This window comes from Camarhynchus parvulus, chromosome 7 (genome assembly GCF_901933205.1).
Source record: "Camarhynchus parvulus chromosome 7, STF_HiC, whole genome shotgun sequence".
Lineage (NCBI taxonomy): Eukaryota > Metazoa > Chordata > Aves > Passeriformes > Thraupidae > Camarhynchus > Camarhynchus parvulus.
In genome coordinates this window covers 13,858,586-13,879,017 of record NC_044577.1, presented here as the reverse complement: position 1 = coordinate 13,879,017, position 20,432 = coordinate 13,858,586, and the positions used below count along the sequence as shown (strand labels likewise).

The window sequence follows — 20,432 nt, the reverse complement described above, 5'->3', positions numbered from 1 at the left end:
AGCCAGGGAAGAAGGAGGAGGAGAAAAAAAAAAAAAAAAAAGAGGGGTGGCTTCAGGAAGTCTCTAGTCCCCATTTCTGCTCTAATCCAGGTCACCTATGAGGTTAGCTTGCTCAAAGCTTTATCTAGGCTAATTTTTTCCAAATTAAATTTGTAAATGACTCCTCTGAGATACATATATATCTGCAGAGAAACTGGCAAACTATCAGAGTCTAGCTGATTTACAGTCTACAGCTGAACAGCAAAAAAAAATACATGGAAAAAGATAGCACTGAGGTCAACAGACAACTCAGGATTCAGACACTTCTGAACTACTATGGAACTTCCTGGATCATTAGAATAGCATATAAACATGAATCCAAATTAATTTGTGCACAATGCTGGTCTCCAAGGGACATATTTGAAATACTGTGCTTTAGAGAACTTTATCCTCTGTCATACTAAGAAACTTTATTGCAGCAATAAAGCAATTTATAAGGCTTAGACTTTTAGGCTCAGACTTTAGGGTTTCTAGTTCCAAACAGATATGCAGTCTAGCCCACAGGGACTCTTAACCTGATATTCTTCCACCACAATAGTATTAATCAGAATAATGCCTTTAGTAAAGTAAACTCTTCTGAATCATGTGTTTGGCCAAACCCTATTCAGGGCCAGAGGAACACAAGGCAAAAAGCAAGAATGGGAGAGACATTCTGCCCAGGGCCAGAGCGCTTCTGCTTTTGGCCAGATTATTCTGGAGGTGTAAAACAAAATTGTTGCATAACATCTGGGAATCCTAACATATACCCATATTCTACCAGAGACTAATTTCAACAGTTTCACATTTAGAAAACATTGAATAAGCAGAAACACTAAAATGTCAAAAAGCATTTGGGGAAAACACCTCCAGAAATTTCCAAAGCTTACATTAGCTCCAGTATGAAAAAAAAACAAAAACAGGTAACATTTGTGAGTTTGCAAAACAAACAAACAAAACCACAAGCCACAATACACTGGTCATTGATGTGTTTCCAGATCCTAGTTCTTTTAATTAGGTTTATCTGAAAAGTCTACCATTTTAATGTTAAATATTAGGAGACAGCAAAGAGCGGATAACTCAATTTCATGTACTTTATTTGGTCTTCAGTACATGTACTTCATGGAAATCATTAGCCACAGCTTAGGTATTATCATGCAAAATTTCCACTGAAAAGCCTGTGCTCATGTGCTTGCAATGAAATATGCAAATATGACTCCTGGGAGCATGTAGCTGATGGAAACAGTGCAGTGTGAAAAATTGTATACATCCTACACCAAGTGCTTTTGTTAATCCTCTGCCTATTCAATTAATTTCTCAAACATCTCAGAGTCTAATTCTATTAATAGTTCTAACATTTACTAATCATATAAATAAGGATCAAAAAAATGGCCAAAGAAAGTAGAATAATCCATTAGTGCACTTCATTTGACCTTAAATTATCATCCATCAAAAGACTGCATGTATTTAAATTTTTTAATATCATCACCCACACAGTCTCTAAAACGTAAAAGAATTAAAACTAAAATTAGAAAGAAATCACTGAATAGTTCTTCATAAACGTATCTAAATTTATCTCTTCAAAAGGTATGAACAAGCAGGAAGGACTCATTTTTAGCAGCACTTTGAAATCCACGTGCCAGAGACTGGTTTGTGACTCTGAATGGATGCCATGTAAATGACCCTTTCTTTGATCCAATTAATTAAGATATAAAATCCCATAAACTGATTCAGCATTGGCAGTGATTGTCTCTCAAGTACCTGGACTTAATCATCAAGATCTTTCTCACATTCTCTTTTGTTGTATTCTCATTTCATTGTTTATTGTTCCTATTACAGAAATTCTGCAATTCTAATGACAAAATTCAGAACTTAACCTTCTAAATGTCTGTCTTCATTCCCCAGCTCCTTAAAAACATCCAAAGCTCACATTAATCTCAAGACTGGAAAAGTTGATGATATCTTAATGTTGGAGAGAGTATAGAGGGAAAAAATAGGAGAGAAGCTTCCTGAGGGAAAACATTCTAAAATTTGCTGCTAAGCAAGTTCAGAATATTTACATTTCATCATGCATCTTTTCAATTTTTGTTGTGTCTAGCCCTTCATATGATTGAAAAATTACGATAATAGAAACACATCTAGAAATATCTGTATTGAAGAGTAAAATATATTTCACACAGACCAGTGATAAATTACATACTTTGTAGAAGTGTTACTGCATATATGGATTAAGGGTTTCTCCTCAAAAGAATTATCAAAAGTTAGAAGGAATATTGCATTAAAAATGCTACCTGAATGCAAGCATATCTAGGCTGCTTTGTATCGCTCTTATGATTAAATTGAGGCCCTATTATTCCACTTATCAAAACACAATCATGAGTCTTTCTCACCCTCAAAAAAAGAAAGGAATGATTTTATCCCTGGATAAGCTCATGTCATAAGAATAAATACATAAATCAAACTAATTAGAGATTCAGAAAAGATTCTGAAAGTCTTAGAGGATTTGCAAACAATCAATTGTTGGTTGAAATAGAGTCAGCCACATATTTGCACCACAGCAATGTCTTGACGGAACAAAGACAGTAAATACTTCCCTTTATTTAGGGTTTCCTTCTTTTCCACCAGCTCTTAACTTGGAATTCAGTTTTCCCTACATTTAGTCATGTAGGGATAAAGACTTGCATAAAACATTAATTTTGCACATTAACAAAAAGCTCAAAACCCCATAATTTAGCTCTAAAATCCCCCCAGATGTTAACTCAGAAACTTCTTATTTGGATATACACCGAGAACAGAAACAGGCATTGACTATAATGACCAGGACAAACCTTCCCATTTCTTTTGTTTCTCCTTGGAAATCAGCAGCAAGCAAGGAGCAAACAACTCTGCTTGGCATTGCACCTGCAACAGGTAAGCATTTGCAAGTATGTACTATCACAGACCAGCAGGAACACTGGAACCCCCCATTTCTACAGAAAGCAGCAGTTCTTCACTCCAGACCAGCTCCATAGCATCACACATCTGGCCACAAGTTAGTCAGACTGCATTTCTCCATAAAGAGATGTTCATGAGGTTGGAGGCTATCAGTTTGAGTGCTGGGATTGGCTAAGAAATGGTTTTTAAAAATAGACAGGCTACAGCTCTGTTGGATCTTGCTTGTATCTGTATTTGTCACTCCTAAAAGCTACTGATATGTCACCACAAAACTAAAATCCCACTAAGCAAATCAATGAGTTGGGATAAACTACTTCTGAACAAAGGAGGAGCAACAGCAATCCTTACTGAGAGGCCTAACTCAAATGTGCATCTTGGGCTGTGGAAGATAATTTGTATGCCTAGAACACAAGCATTAAATTGTTTCCTTTAAGAGCTGGATACTTTTAGAATAAAAGTTTTCTGACTATGGCAAAGAGCAATAATCAGCAGGCAAGAAAAATGTCTAATATAAGAAATATGTGTATTAGCAGCCAATGACTGAACTACTGAAATAAATGAAAAATGGTATCTGCAATACCATTAATAGCAGAGCTTATCTCTCTTGGAGGCCAGCTTGCTTTCTCTCTCTCATTCGAAGCTCCTCAGCATCACTGTGAGTGGCTGTTGCTGCAGGAATGAGGTAAAATGCCTGTGCACACCAGATGCCTCTTCCCCTCACACAGCGACAACAGATCTTTACTTTCAGGAAAAGAAGCTTTCAACTGCCTTGCTTCACTGTGCCTCAGCCAAAGAGCCCTGGTATAATGGACCCCCCAGGGAAAGCAGAGCAGTGACACTAGAAAAGGTGAGAGACACTCCCAACCCACTGAAGGACCCCAGACATAAGTGATAACAGTCATAACAAGTGCAACCACTCCACTTCCATTCTTTAATGGCAGAAAACAAGGCATGTGCTTCAATGGAGCACACAGCTACCCAAAGGAGCAAGCTCCTTCCCCATCCCCTAAGCCGTGCCAAACTGCTGCTTCCCTTGTCTTAGTGCCAGCATTTGTGCAGCTGCATGGTGAGTTTGTCAGGAAACTCATTTGGATGGAACTAAGAAGTAAAAAGAAAACCACAAAATGTGGTTCACTTTCAATCAGCATAGTTCCTTGCTCCAGCATACTGCGTGCTCCCTTGGCAACAGCTCCAAGGACAGGACAAAATGCATGGCAGAGGATGAAAGGGAAGGCAGGATCTCTCTTTTTAATAAAAGCCTGGCTTAAAAACGTTGAATTTAGAGACATAGTCTAAGTCAAACACTCTGAAGGGAAACTGTAGCCATGCACATCTTCTATCCTCAACAAGGATGTGCTGTAAAATAGACCACAATTTCCCTAGTCATTAACATCAGAAATACTTGGTCCAGTAAAACATCTTCAGTTATAGAGGAGTGCTTGTGATCTTCTTTAAGCACATCAGTTTACTGTAGTGAAAAGTAACACTGTTCTTGCCTTTCTAGAGGTGAAACTTGGTATAAATGGTGCACACTTCACAGAACAGAAAGCCTGCTCTGGAGACCAAAATAGTAGCTCTGCAGTCAGTGTTCCAAAACACGAAAGCAGTGGCTGGGTATGCTATTAAATGAATCATAGCTGGGGAGTGAATTAATCAGTGAAAAAACCTTGATGCATAAAAGAAAGTAACAATTCAAACTGCAGATCCTTTCATTTCATTGCCTTTTCAATATATTTTCATGGTACAGCCACTCTTTCACATCATCTCTCTGAGGCATCATCATTGCTCAGGGTTCCTCAGGGAAACTAACCACATTTGAACCGCATCAGTTCCACATCATTTGGACATATCTGCAAGCAAAGCTTTTCAATTTCATTATTGACCAAAGAGCACAATCCAATTTCTTGAATTCTATTTCTTATGTAGTCATATTTTTATCTGCATTCAAGACCAATGTAACTTAGCATGCAGAAGTGGTTATGCAAAACTGTCTATTTCTACCATAAGAGGGTGCGGGTAAGAGAACTTGTGCCGTTCCATGAGAAACTTTAATGCAGAAAAACACAGCTTATGTTAAAATGTCATTCCTGTGACATTTTTGCCTTTTTTGGAGATGCGTGGCTTGTTTAAAAGATACAAGCACTTCAGAGCCCACAGCTCCCCAAGGAAATGGAAATGTGAGTCTGATTCCTTTCAGTTGCAGAAAAGCACAAAAATCTCAAACATCAAATCTTAACTTTGTTTGATTATTGCTGAATGACAACTTTAGGATCTTTTACTCCTTGAACAACTTTTCCTGAATGATTTCCTCTCCTAAAACATCCTATCAACTTGACTTCTTGTGAAATAAAACTCATCTTGTTCTACTGAACTTGGAGAGCTGCAATGAAGAAGTATTCTCAAACCTTGTAGCTGATTTAGACTGCTAAAAAAATCCTTTATAAAATGTCACAAAACCTGCGATTACACCAACTCCATTTGCAGATGCTTGATTGCAACTGAAATGAAATTCAGGAGGTATTCAACTATGCATAAGGATTTAATTAAATCCTTCGAATACTTGACATTATAGATATTCGTAACACTGAATTTGGATCCCAGAATTTCTTATATTTCAGCTCTGTGTCTTGAATGGAATTCAGTTACATATTCAGTATTAAACATGAAAGAAAACAGGAAGAATTACTAGTATAAGTGTCTGGTTTTAGAGCAACCTGCCTTTGAAAAGGATGCAAAAGGCATTTACAGCCAGTACTGAGCTCTACAACATTGACTCAAGCAGGAATGCTGCAATGCCCCTACTTGGACAATGAAAGGCAGCACCTTCAAGGAAATGCATGTGTTCAAAACTCATGGATAGTTATATCCCCATTTCTTCCCATTCTCTAACTGACAATGGCATTTACTTCCAACTGGAAGTTTCTCCTTTTATAAAGTGATATCAACATTATAGCATCCACCTGGCACTCAGTAGGCAAAAGAATTAGCAGCTAAAGGCACTAAATCTACATATCCTTTCCAGATTATAAAACTATTGGTATCTGGTTCTTCAGTGAAAAAGTGGCCTGTCTTCTCCCACCTGTCTACGCACAGGTTTTCTCCCCATCTTCACCCCACTCATTCTCATTCAAGGGTTAATAATAAAAGTGGCCCTGGTTTCTCCCAGAATTTTAATCTCACCAGCCCAGTACAAAGGTGTTCTAAATGGTAGACAGTTCCCATTTTAAAAAAATGCAAGTTTCGACTAATATTGCCATACAACACACAATACACAACATTACAGTCACTCAACCCCGGGGCAAAACGGCACACCTAAAAGTGCTTTGCAAAACTAAATATAACCTGTGTATTAATCAAAAAGGGCAAATTTTGTGGAATGGTTTCATGATACCCACTTTTTTCTTCTGAGTTGCAGAACTGTACATGGTGTACAAAAGTCAACTAATATAGAGGAACAGACCAATCCTATTAAGAATGAAACAGTAAATGTAAATGTCCATAAATCCATGATAGAAATACAGCTGCATTTCACAGGTAAAAAATTATTTTTTAACTCTAAAATAACAAAATAGCCTTTATCATTTCAGCACTTAAAGAAAAGAAGCAAATTAAACATCTATATATTCCTGTCACCTGTAACATCTAATGCAGCACTCCTCGTCTCCTAATTTCAGCCCTCTTCTGTTCTCTGCTGCACCACTCTGTGAACATGAACTTGCCTGTGATTGCAACTGTATCTACAGAAACACACACCTGTTGCTGTGGTTACTCTTGTTAAACCTGCACCCATCCCGTCACAGCTCTGTACAGGGTGTTGCAAGGCCTATTGGCATCAAGTAATATTTAGGAACAACTATCCATCCAAAATGATATGACAAGTGACACTAGAGTTAAAAAATAGGATCTTCTTTGGATAAAAGTATCAACAACTCCACAAAAAGCAGAGGACACCAAGTATGCAGTTGTCTATCCTATGTACAGTTATATATGTGCAAATGCACATGTACACATAGATTCGTATACATATGTATCACTAAATATTCTACTTTTTATATCCAGTATGATTCTCTAATGCATTATACCAGTGAATAAAAGGATAAAGACTGCTTGCATTCAGCATCTTTAATAGATTAATTCTATTTTTAGAACGGCAACACAAAGAGATCAAGTCAAGACTAAATTATCCATAGTTTGAGGCTGAACTTGCATACATACCACTTATTTATACTTGCTAGGCAGTGCTGGAGTCTCTAAAGAAAGCACTTTCTCCATTTCTACATGTACATTAATCTCACTTGCAACATAATGAAAAAATCAGGCTTTATCTCTCATGATTGCTTTTTGAAAAACAGAACAATGGTCTGACTAGCAATTTGCTCAGGCTGCAAGTGACACAGTATCTGTCCTTTCTAAACAAGCACAGAACACATTTAATCAAGTAACCTTAGACCATGCTGTTAATCAGCACTGGAATATCATTCATCAGTACCCTCTACCAGTTTAATTTGCAAAAATTATTAATTAGCTTCTGGAATTGACTTATATAAAGGAGAAACTATGACACTATCTGACAAGAGAAATGCTAGACATAGCTCTTACTCATCTTTGAATATGCAAGATTCTGAAAGAGTTTTGAAAGTCAGACTTACATGTAACATGAATTTTTCTAAAGTGAACAATTAATGTTTAAACTAGGCAAAGAAATATATACTTTTAAGACAATCCGTCAGTTTTTGCAGTGTTCCCTGAGCATTTATAAGAAAATAAGTGACTATATAAAATGCATATGGCTAACAAATATTTGGAAAAAACATATAACCTTTGATTGCCTAAGTAAAAATAGGATATTTGCTACATATGGCAGTGGAGAATTCACCTGCCAGTATTAGCACTTGGGACATAAGATGATGATTATAAAATATTACACATTACTTAATGTTAAGGTTTAGACTATATTAAAATGTTTTGGTCAAATCCTGTAAATAGGATACTTTATCTAGTAGAATCAAGATCCCACATGAGGGAATAAAAATCAGCTATCTTTTTGAGCCCATTAGTCATACTGGTGTTGCCAGAGATTCAGAGTATTTGCTAACCACATTGCCTAAGCTAACTGTTACTGTTATGCATAGAGAGGAGTTCATGCTCACAGAAATCTGAAATTACCTTTAAAGAGCATTCACTCAAGTATTCCTCACAATTTAAGACATGAAAAGTCATTAGGACAATGAAAGCTGTTCATCATTTAGCAGGAGTGGGTCTTTGTTTCTTAAACAGGAAAGTAAATATTTTCAATAATCAGAACAATTTCATTTTCAAAACAGTCACAGAACCTCCTAAGTTGAATAACTTAACAGGGTGGTGGAGTCACCATCCCTGGATGTGGCACTCAGGCTTAGTTGAGGTGTTAGGGCATGGGTTGGACTCAATGATCTTGAAAGCCTCTCCCAACCCAGTGATTCTGTAATATAAGGTAGAACAGCAGACAGTTCAAAACATAAAACTACCAGATGACTTCTGAACTGAATAATACACAGACTAGACAAGAAAAACTTATCAAAATGTCGTTTAGCAATCAAAAAAATTACTGTCCAGCTTCAAAATACTGCAAGTCATCCCAAGTCTGAAATTGAGGACATGTAGCATTATAAGAACAAAACATCCACTTCTTATTTTCTAATTAAGTACATCATCTCTTCTTCCACACTAAAACCTCATTATTTCAAACAAAGGGTTGAAATACAGAAGCCAATTCCGTACACTGCAGCTGGAGAAGGCAGAGAAGAGAAAGCAAACTCTGGTTCATCAGCTAATATGGTGCAAGCCAGCCAAAATAGTAGTGTCAAGACAAGGCTCCTGCCAGGCTCCTTTGCACTCTAAGTTTGTTAGAATCACAGAGGACATCCTCCAAAACTTACTCTTGCAAGTTCCCAACTTCATGTTCACCCCTTCTTCGCCATCTCTCTTTTACAGATTCATCCCTCTGGCTTAAGGTAACTTTAGTTTTGATGATGATACTCCTGTTCACTCAGACCATAGAATTTTGGTTTTATACAGCAAGAAATAAATTACTGTTCAGGAAAATATAACAGTCTCCAGAATGCATCTGCCTAAAGATAATCAAGGCCACATATTGTATAAAGAATTAAGAGGAAAGCACAATTACCTTATAAACTTCTTAGGATGGACCAAATGGGTTACTCAGATCCAAATCACCAGTATTAGCTTCCTAATTCCTCACAAAATATGAAACAACTCTAAATGAACCATATTTCATTGACATTTATTTTGTATACCTCTATAATATAATAAAATAAAAAATGAAAATAATTAAAAATAAAAATAAAATAAATAAAAATTAAAAATAAAAATAAAGAAAATGAAAATAAAATAAAAATAAATTAGAATAAAATTTAAAAAATTAAAATAAAATTAAAATTAAAATAATTTTTTAATTAAAATAAAATTTTTAAAAAATAATGTCGTGTAATGTAATTTACTTGATCAGATATCTTCACAATTATACTGGCATCAGCAACAAAACAATATTTCCCCAAAATAGATAATAAACAGAGTAGAAAAATGTTTAAAATAAGTATATTATTAGGAATTTAATATTTTATTATAGACATACAGTGAAAACATCAAGCTATATTCACACAGCCCCTGAAATGCAGTCCTTTTATTGTGGAAACGTGTCCTCATCACTTGGATTAAACAAAATCCTTCACTAAATCTTGTCACTAGTTTGTGAATCATCCAGAATAAGACAGAGGCTGGACAAAGCTCATCATCTGTTTATCCAATACCTCAGGCATTCTGGCCAGCACACTGCCCTTCTCTAAACACAGCCCATTCTTGAGAAGTTGTGTTTACTCATAGTAGTATTAGAAAAAAAAAAAGAAAAAAACAATCCACACAAAATCCTTCATCAAAGTCCAGCCAAACAAACTCAAGCCCATAAACTTTCCAATTACTACACAAGGCAATAAGGGCACAGGATATCTATTTCCACCAAACATGTTTCTGTAGTGATCCTTAAGTACAGATTTCCAGTGATGTATTATTACACATCTTCAGGTCAAGACAACTAGCTATAATAACATAAGGTTCTACCAAGAGGTCTCTTATTACTGTTGCAGCTCCACCCTTTCACATATTTCACATAGAAAAGAGAATGCAAATAAAATATTTCTCAGAGTACTCACAAATTCAAAAGAAATGCCATAATAATGAGTTTTGTTCTTTACATGATGGACTGGAAACCACATGGAACAAGCAGGCAAGTGTTTGGGACTTGACACACACCACCATCACCCCTTTGTGGTAAGTGGAAAAACCCTGCCATGGTTTACTTCTGCAGGTTAACAATCACCTTTAACACAAAAATGTAAGAATTTTCTGTTTTAAGGGCACTTCAAAATTTTTATCTTAAAATAGAATTGCATACATGGCTGGAAGCAGAGACACCAATTAGTTTTCAGTTATTTTCCTTCAACCTTGTTATTCATGTAAACAATTATAGAAAGCTAGAATTATCTTCCAAATGCATCACTGTGATGCAGGACTAGCATCTTCTTCATTCAGTCTAATGGAAACTTGTGAATTACTAGTGATTGAATTGTCAATCATTCAAACAAGTAAATAGCTTTGTTCCTCCAAATTAAGCTTTCAGAAGATTTTCACAGCTATTTAACCTCAGTACCTCACTATTTTTGGGTTGTTAGTTCTGTCCTGTGCAGAAATCTTCATCTCCAGATACTGGGAAAATTCTGAGATCCACAAGTTGGTATTTTCCCAGATTCTCAAGTTGAATTTCTGAGATCTGGCAAGTACAGCCTTTCACCAACACCTGAACACTGTTTAATACATCAACCCCAGCCAGGTCAACTGTTGTCTGAAAAACACTTAGAACATTACGTCCACAGCCAGTCCCTCAGTGAGAAACTTCCCCCAATTTGAGCTTGTCATGCTCCACATCCAATAGAAATAGCTACTTGAACAGGGAGTGCCTTTTAGAGCCAAACTCCCCAAGACAGCGGGTAAGTGAACACTGAGAAGGCAGGGAACTGACAAAAATCAAACTGGGATTCACAAGCCTCTGTGGGCCAACACATTATTTTGGTAATGGAAAAGTAGAGGGGAGTCATAAAGATTTCCTAACATGACAGCTTGTTAAGCTGCAAGTAGCCTACAAACCTGGGACTATTTTCTCTTCTTGGTGTCTCTGTGTTACATAAAGACTTTAAGAAGTCCTTCTGTCTCTAGCTGCTTATCACTGTACTTCTGAAGTGGGAATTACCTCCCAAATCTGCTGCCTATTTGCTGTATGATAATGTACCCTAGCCTGTTTTAATAAGAAAGAAAATTGCATCAGAAGAACTACATCCCTACTGTTTAAAATAATTCAGCTTCTTTTTATTCCAATGGGTAAGGAAGTACTGATGTCACAGACCTTCAGGAAAACAGGAGTGCTGGAAAGACATGCATCTAGACTTCACATTCAGTTTCAGAAGGCTAAGAAGTTTTTGCTTTTCTTTTCCTAAAAGGTGTACATGAAGTTGCTCATTACTGCAGTATTGATCTGAATGTCATACTTGCCAGTTTCAAAATGGGAATAGAAATATCCTTTTGCTTGAAAGGTGTGTTGGGAAAATTCAGCTGGCAGATACTTAAAACCTTTCTGTACATCCATACTAAGCACCACAAAGACCAGTTCTGTGGTCTCGTAAAATTACCAGTTCTGTGTTCATTCTGTGCTATGGACAGAGAGCTTTAGAAAAAGCACTGACTACTCTTCAAACCATGAAAACAATATTAATAGTAGTTTTGCACTGCATGTATACAGTCTTCCATTAATATACTTTGATATATTAAAACACATACACAAACATCCATAAGAGCTGCTAATTTTAAAAAATTGTACAAGCAACTGAGATTTATAATTATTAGGAGCAATTTTCTACTAATCTTAGCAAAGATCTAAAAACATTCCTTGTGTTCAGAAGGACAAAACCACAATAGTCCAGGAAAACCAGTCCATAGCAAATCATGTGTAGTGCATAGTGACAAACGGTATCCATGCTGAGGAAAGATGTTTGGGTTAGTGCTTTCTGCTAGAGGATTCTAAGAGCACACTTAACAGATGGATGGAGAGGGGGTGTCCTCATAAATTACATACATCTCTGCTCCTATTTGAATTGTAAATACAATGTTGATACTACCTACCCTGTGAATAAGTTGCAGCACACACTTACATAATCATTTGCTAATGCAGTGTTGAAAAAAATGCTTGCTGTTAGAAGCATGACAAAGGGACCTGAATGGAAGTAAAAAGCAGTTAATACTGAATACTATCTTTGTAAACAGATTTTGATGGATTTAGCTCCAACATTTTTTAAATAAGAGGCTAAACAAAGTGCAATTAGGATATTGAAGGTCTTCAGTATTGAATTCCTTGTGAATTGCTACATGAAATACGGAAGTTGCCCCTGAGAATTAATAAATACTGCATTTTATCAAAACAACACATTCTCAACTATCCTTTATGAATAGAAATTTTGAAAACATTACATCTTCCAGTTCCTTGAACTGAAGTATTCAGCACAGTGAATATAAGGCTGGGAAGTTAAAATTAAAGACTGTTTTAAATCTCATCCAGACTTGCACTCTCAGTTCGAGTGAGCCCAGTTGCATCCAGACTGAAACTGGTAATCCTTCCCATCTTGTGGATTTGAGTGTTATATTGACTATATAACAGGAGGAGACTGGGTCAGCACTACCACCTGAAAGTATCACGGGCAGGAAGCATAGGCACAGGATGGAAACAACATCATGCACTGCAGGTGCAGCCTTAAGCAAACTGTCTTGGACAAAAACCTTGCTAAATTCTAAAGCCACTTTATTTAGTGAAGGGAAAACTGCAATCAAAAGGTTAAAGACTGCAGTTAAATAATTGCTATAGCCATGACCCCTGGGCTGCTGCAGCATTTCACAAGGTCCTTTGCCCAGGGGCTGGCACACGTTGCTGCTTATTGCTGCAGGAGCCATCTTTTATGTGCTCACTGACACATGGCAGGAAGTTACTTGCAACATACAGGCATTCACAAATAATGGTAAAATCTTGTCTTCTAGCAGATCACAAAAATCTCATGTCTCCGTGCAGCCTGAACAAGCAGAATGCCTCAACACACACGTACTCAAACTTTTCCTCTGTGTTACTGCACTCACAGGGTCTTGAGAGTTCTTTAAAAGAGAACAGCCATAAATTGTTTTCTATTACGTAAGCACCAGAACAGATTCCTCTATTGTACTCTTTACATAGTACTCAAAAAATGCAGAGAGTCGTAAGGGAGAACTGCCTTTATGAATTGAAAGACTGCCAAAAATGCTTTCAACTAAGTGTGCTATAATACTGTGATAGTTTCTTTTGTATCACAAAGCCATAAGAAATTTCTCTTTAAATTACTCATTAGTAGAAATAGTTTTGTCTTTGTGAAGCCATTTCTCTCAGCGCAGACAATTGTGATACGGGCTCCCTCTAGTGTCTTACCTCTGACACAAACTTGGAATCATAAAAGATTGCATAGGTCATTTGTAAGTGCCAACATCCTACTTAAGTTATCTTCCAAAAAAAAGTTCACTGCTCATCAAAAACAAAAATCACATTCCCAGTTAAATAGGTCTATGTGTTTGTACGTATCAAATTCTTAAATCAGTGTAGTAAATTTTGCTGTTCCATATAACAATCATAAGATCCAAATATTATGTAATTACATATGTAACTTCACACTGAAGTGTAAAGGAAGGAAAACATTACATGAAATCCATTTTGAGATATTTTAAAAATCCAAAACTAAGCTTAGAAGTGAATCCTCTATCTGTATATTAAAAAAGGAGATTCTTTTCAATACCTAAATGAATACCTTACATATATGTAAAATATCTCTTTCCCCATGAACACCTTAATGTTGTTTCAGTAATTCAAGTAGAACTCACAGCAACCTGGAGTTTGATCTTCCTTGATCCAGGTCAGTAGATGTTCTCCCCACTGATACAAGCATGAGAACATGCAAGTAGATTTTTAAATGCTCCACAATAACTAAAGCAGGGCATAAAAAGTGTGTGGGTGGATGGACAACTTTGCCATCAATTAGTGAAAATTGCATTAAAAGCCACAATAATGGAGGACATATTCTTGCCTTCCACTCAGAAGCCCAAGCCATTCTTTTCCCACCAAGTATACCAGAGAAGCCAAGCTGAAGCAGCATGGATGGGCCAGTAGGCTGAACCAAGAAAGACTACCACAGTTTTTCCTCCCTAAGCAAAGGGAACCCATATTGTGAATCTCAGGATACTGTCCCTGACACAATGCCATGAGCAGCTCCATGTAAATGTTTAGTACCTCTTCTTCCATATAATAGCAGCAGCAGTTTTGACAAGGCATATAAGAATTTCACAACAAATTGTTTCATTTCATTTTCTATAAACTGCTAAAACAAAAGAAACAAACTGAAAAAAAAAATCCACAAATTTTAAATGCATAAAATCCCTATGCAAATCCAGCACTTTCCCAACCCCGTGTTTTTATATTCTTTTGTTTCCCACTCATTGGAGAACACAGAGCTTTACCATGAGAAAAATATATTTTAGATATGACAGCCTCTTCTAGGACAAATAAAGCATTACCTATAAACCTGACAATTACATATATGCAATTAGCAGAACTGCATATACATGATACAACCAAAATAAACCCATAGAGTAGAATCTGTCATTGACAGAAATACAAAAAAAAAAATCACTCATGCTTCCCTCACTTCCTAATGCTAGGATTCACACTCTTGGTTTGCTCCACAGTCCTCAATTTAAATATGTTTTACTTTGAAAAACAAACCTAAACATTTAGCACATCACTAGATTAAGAGGCCTATTAAGTCCTTTCCAGAACAGTTAATATTTTTCATCTAACATTTTTTCCTTGCAATGTCCATGGGGCATTGCTAAGGCTGGTTTCATAGTCATCCTCTGCAAAGTCGCAGAATCACAGAGTACTCTGTGTTGGGATCCACTAGGATGATTGAGTCCAACCCTGAGTGAATGGCCCATAGAGGGAAAAGGTACAATGAGTAGAGTCTGACACGTTCACTATCTCAGTCTTCCTTAAATTCCTTGGCTGAGCACAGAACCCTGGCTGTACAATCTCTCACACAGTGGCACTGTCTAAAAAACATGTCGAATGGCATCAGGCAGTCTCTTGGGATTTTAATACCTATATGCCAGAATTCAATCAGCTAATAGAACTACAGACTTAGAGGAACTAGATTCTAATAGTTTCTTTTTTTAATTACCTTATATTAGTAAGAACCAAGACAAATAGAAATAAATACATTATGTCATATTTTCCTTTCTTTATTCTTCAGTGCAAAATTACATGGATAATTATATCACAGATTTTCATTACTAATGCAGTTAAGGCTTCTTTTAGTTTTAGCTATTAGTAAAACAAGCTAGTGCCCCTTATTATGGGTTGGAAAGTACTGCCAAATATTGCATATAACATCACCTAGGTTTTCAAACACAAAATTAATTTACAACCTTCTACAAAGCTCAATTAGCCTACAATTCATATGAACTGCCTTGTATCTTTCATAGGTACTACAGGTCTCCACAGGCTGGGTAAATAATGGTGTTTAGGGTTTTTTAGCATGCTTGGAAGATAAATTTTTGAAAAATAATATTATTAAAAAATAGCTACCAATTTAAGTTTGTTCAGGGAGAACCCCTTTTGGTAGCTGTGTATTTTATGTCAAAGGGTTTCAGTCAACATTCTCTCCAATCCTTAAAATACTGCATCCCTCAATACACCATCAAAAATTACATTTATATTTAGTCTGTGATTGAAATCATTTTATGGAAACATCCTATACAAAATAAGATCAAACAAATAAAGTGAGTAATTATTCTGACCTGTGTGTCCAGAGAAGGGCAATGAGGATGGTGAAAGATCTGGAGCAGAAGTTTTCTGAGGAGTGACTGAGGAAATTGGAGTTGTTCAGCCTGGCAAAAAGAAGGCTCAGTAGCCTTATCGCTCTCCAACTACCTGAAAGGAGGGTGTAAGAGAGGTAGGGGTCAGTCTCTTCTCCCAAGTAACAAATGAGAGGGCCAAAGAAAATAGCCCTATGTTGTCCCCTTATTTCAAAAGTTCCCATACCTTCTTGGTGATTTGTCATGGGCAACTCCTCACAGCACTGACTCCTTCTTCACAGCCAACAAACCCCATCTCTCCTCACAGCACAGCCAACAAACTTCATCTCTGCCCTCACCCAGCTAACCCACTCTTTTGTAGCACTCGTCTTATTGGACACAGCTGTGGCCTATTAAGGGCAGGCTTGTTCCTGACCTTTGGTGATTAGTACAGCTGCAACTCCTCAGATGTGAGATTACCTTCTGCACTATTTTCTTACATTCTATCCCTCCACAGCCATAAGTTATGCCATGGAAGATTTACACTGGATATTAGGAAAAATTTGCTGTTAGACTCCATGATCTTGGATGTCTTTTCCAACTTAGTTCTATGATACTAAACCACTTCTGTATTGAGCTCCTTAAGAAATCAGCAGCCACAAGAGCCAACCCACTATCCTACCTCCAGCAGGGTAACTTTGCAGCTCCAAGCTCTTACTGCAGCTAGTCCAGCAGACTGTTTTGCCTGGGGCTAAGCCAAAGCCAATATTCTTATACCAGACCAAGGCAGCTCTTCTGAGAGCTTTGCTTTGTAAGGTGCATGGCATGGAGTGAAAGCAGAGGGATCTGAGCATTAAATTGCTGCACCCTAGCTGAGATGAGTTCCATGTTTTCTCCCTTCATAGGAGATAATAGTGGAAAAACATCCCTTTCAACTGAGCCTGGTACTTTCTGATCCAGTGCTCTTCTATAACCTACTGTGCTGCTGAGTTCAGTGCAATTGGGTGAGCCCAGCACCTCTGCGCTACAGCCCAGTTCAGACAAGTGGCTCAGTCCCACCTGGAACACAGAAGCAAATCCAGGTAGGAACTGAGCCTATGTGTGTTGTCATTATAGTGCAAGAGTTCTATTGTCATTACATTGCAAGGGTTCCATGTTGCTAGAGTTTTGTACCTCCTTGATGTTTCTTGTAGGCAGCTCCTTAGGCACTGACTCTTCCTTGTCCTCACAGTAGCCAACTGATTCCAGTCCCCTTAACCATCCAATCCACTCTTTTATAACACTCTTATTGGCTACAGGTGTGGCCTGTTAAAATCAGGTCTGCTCCTAATCCTTAATAATTGGCTCAGCTGCAACTCTTTAGGGGGTAAGATTACTTTCTATACTACCTTTATTTACTTATATTCTATGCCCCTACATATGTGGGACCCAGGTCCCACTGCAAGACCACTCAAACTGGCACTGCTCTCCTCCTCCCCATGTCTCAGCTGTGCCATGGTCCCAGGGCAGGACAGAGCTGCTGGAGGGCAGGCTCACACCTGCCATCCCCCAGCACAGCCAGCTTAGACAACAGCAGTGCTTGAATGCTGAGAGTAAAGTTGTTTACTCTAAAGACAACTACAAAGCTCTTAGTAAATCCGGTACTTTTGAGCAAATGCCAAACAGTTTAAAACTGCTTACATATCTACAATAAATATCAAAGACAATCAGGATTGAAGCATGTTGATTTGCAATGTACGAACGATAGTTTACATAATAAATATTAATCACAGTTACTGGCTTCAACCATATTCTGATAAATTCTTGCATCAAGTGAATACATTATGGCATTTCTGTAGCATTTAAATCTATGACCTTGATTGCACAGATTAAAGTTCTGCCAACATTCACGCACATATTTGTTTGTTCGTTTTTTGAAGTATAAGCCCTTCAGTGTAATCATAGTTTGGGTTGGTTTTATTTTCATATGCACATGAATGCAAAGTGCTCATAGAACTGAGACCGTGTGTGCTGAACAGTTTCCTCCTTGAATAGTATTTAATTCATAATAGTGCTACTAATAGCCTTTTAATTTGCTTATAAGAAACAACATATTTTACAACAACTTTTCATATGAAACATAAATCAAGAACAGTCAAAATCAAACATAAGCATTTTTTGAAATTCAGACACCACTTAGTAAAGAAGTTGAAATAACACAAGCTGTCCAGGGTTGTGAAGAAGACATTGTGTTAGTTCCCAGGGAGTTAATAAAATTACACCAGTTCACACCATAAGGAAAGCAGTTTAGGATCCAGCCCCGCAACCAGAATGAGCGTTTATAACAGTGGGGTTTTGACTTTAGCACACGTGTTTATGGCAAAGGTCTCAAGTGCTGACGGAATTGATAGATGCTTTAAAAGTCACCGTTCCTTAGAAATCTTTGCTTTATTACAATTTCAGCATATAAGTTATAACTAACTATATGATGATTCAAAGCATGAATTAAGAATCTGTTTATGGATCATAAATGTAACAGGAGCAGAGGGAACAATTTTAAAGGAATACAGATAAATATAATGCTATAAACATTAGTTTTAAATTAATGAGGCAAGTTTAGTTGGCAGTCATTCCTCAGGCTCATTAAAGATATCTGAATGTGAATCACAAGAAATTTAAAATAATGTATTTGGTTTATCCACTGGGAGTTTAAACATTTTCTTTTCGTCAGAAGTAATAAATACAATGTAAACAAAGTAGGAATGCAAATAAATCAGTTTTAAATTCTCTGTACTATCTCAAAGGCTTAAACCACAATACCCTGTACAGTCAGATGTATAAGCAATGTATATGACATACCAATGGAAATGAATGCTTTTCCTAACAATGCCACCTTCAGAACCAAATTAAGCATGATACCTAATGCAAAACCCCCATGCTAAGACAGCTACAATATAGGTTGAAGAGGTCATGTTAACACAGAACCCAAGTGCAATTTGGTGTTTTATTCTAGAACACATCAATAATGGATAAACCTCTACCTGTTTGCAGTGTGGAAGGGACAGCATCAGCTCCCCAGACAACAACAGTCGAACACCTGATTCATTCTTCAATAGTAAAATATTACATAAAACCAAAAGAATGACCTATGTGAGAACAGTTGTGTTTCTAGTCTGCAGACAAGCTGCCACAGTATATAGGAAATCACATAGACATAATTTGAGGACGTATGGTTTCCACTACACGCTGTGTGTTATGGTTCCTGTTAGAAGAAATGCAACAGTCATAAGGAAATACTGAAGCACAAAGACAAACAGAATGCAATTCTGACAGACTTGTACACCAACCCTCTGCAAATAACACCATACACCTTGCTCTGAAGTCACCCACTTAACAAGAATAATGCTGATGATGTCCAAGGCTATTTTTGTGAATAAATGTTCATCAGTGAGACTAAAGATCACAGCCTGAGGCATTAATACAGAAAGGTACTAATCTTTAAATAACTAAACCAGTATAACCAATCAGTGCCTTTCACTGCCTTCAACAAGCATGACTTGTTATCTCCTAGCCTCAAAACATCCCTCCCTCCAACCAAATTTGCCCAGTCACTGATTTCTTTCACCTTTTTAACTTTTGTCTCCGCTTCCTGTGAACACATCTTTTCCCAGTCCAAGTAGCTAGATTTGGACTAAAGGGTCTACAGGAATAACTGCACTCCATAAAGAGCACAGCACCTAGGTATAAACCCATCAACTGGGAGCAGAAAATCTGGGTTTTGGCCTGGGGCAAGTCACCCAGCCACACATGCACACACACCAGCAGACCTAACATTAAGGAACAAGAAAGCTTTGCAGTGAAGGCAGGAAGCAGGAGAAACAGACTTGTCTCATTTTGTCCTAACGCATATCATCAGCTTAAAGTCAATAACTGGACTTTCTCTTCATGGGCATAGCTGTAGTATACAGTTTGTGGAGATGGGAAATCTCTGTAGTGCAATAGGAATGCTTTGTTTTGTTTCCAAACAGTGCCAGACAGCTCAGAATTGCTGAAAAGGGGCCAGTGCACCACACAAAGTGGCAGTAAGTCAGCAGAATTAGAGCAGGCTGCTAAAACTCTGAAACCCCCAAAGGGAAGTTTAAATAATCAAGGAGAAGCAGAAAGTTCATCTTGTATAAAATATTGACTAAATACTGTGAATATTAGGAACATTTTCCATTTTTTTGCCCTTTTCTTGTACATTGACAGATGACTGCCACTCTTTTCCAATGTGACACATCTATCATCATTTTTCAAAGTTTCTGCTTTCATTTAGACTTTTTGAAGAGCTGTAATCTTGGGGTTTATTTCTGTTTTCTTTAATAAAAAGTTCTTCAAGGATATTTAGATAGCTCCACCAGCTGCTACACTGCTGCTGTTTACGTGCCCCTCTATGTGAGGTCTCACTGCAGATGTGGAGCTTTTTAAGACCCAGTCAAGTTTATGGATTTGCATACAAATTAGTCACCCCATCCTTAAATTATTACTGAATTAGGAAA

General features: G+C 37.2%; 1 protein-coding gene across 4 annotated transcripts in view; it reads right to left on the bottom strand.

Moving 5' to 3' along the window:
* The window catches only part of PDE1A (phosphodiesterase 1A), a 198,337-nt gene that overhangs the window by 173,821 nt on the left and 4,084 nt on the right, over window positions 1-20,432 (bottom strand). For all 4 annotated transcript variants that reach the window (XM_030952806.1, XM_030952808.1, XM_030952804.1 and 1 more), the window contains exon 2: window positions 15,919-16,051. The gene's annotated coding sequence lies outside the window, so the exon portion shown is untranslated. The remainder of the gene's footprint in view (window positions 1-15,918; window positions 16,052-20,432) is intronic.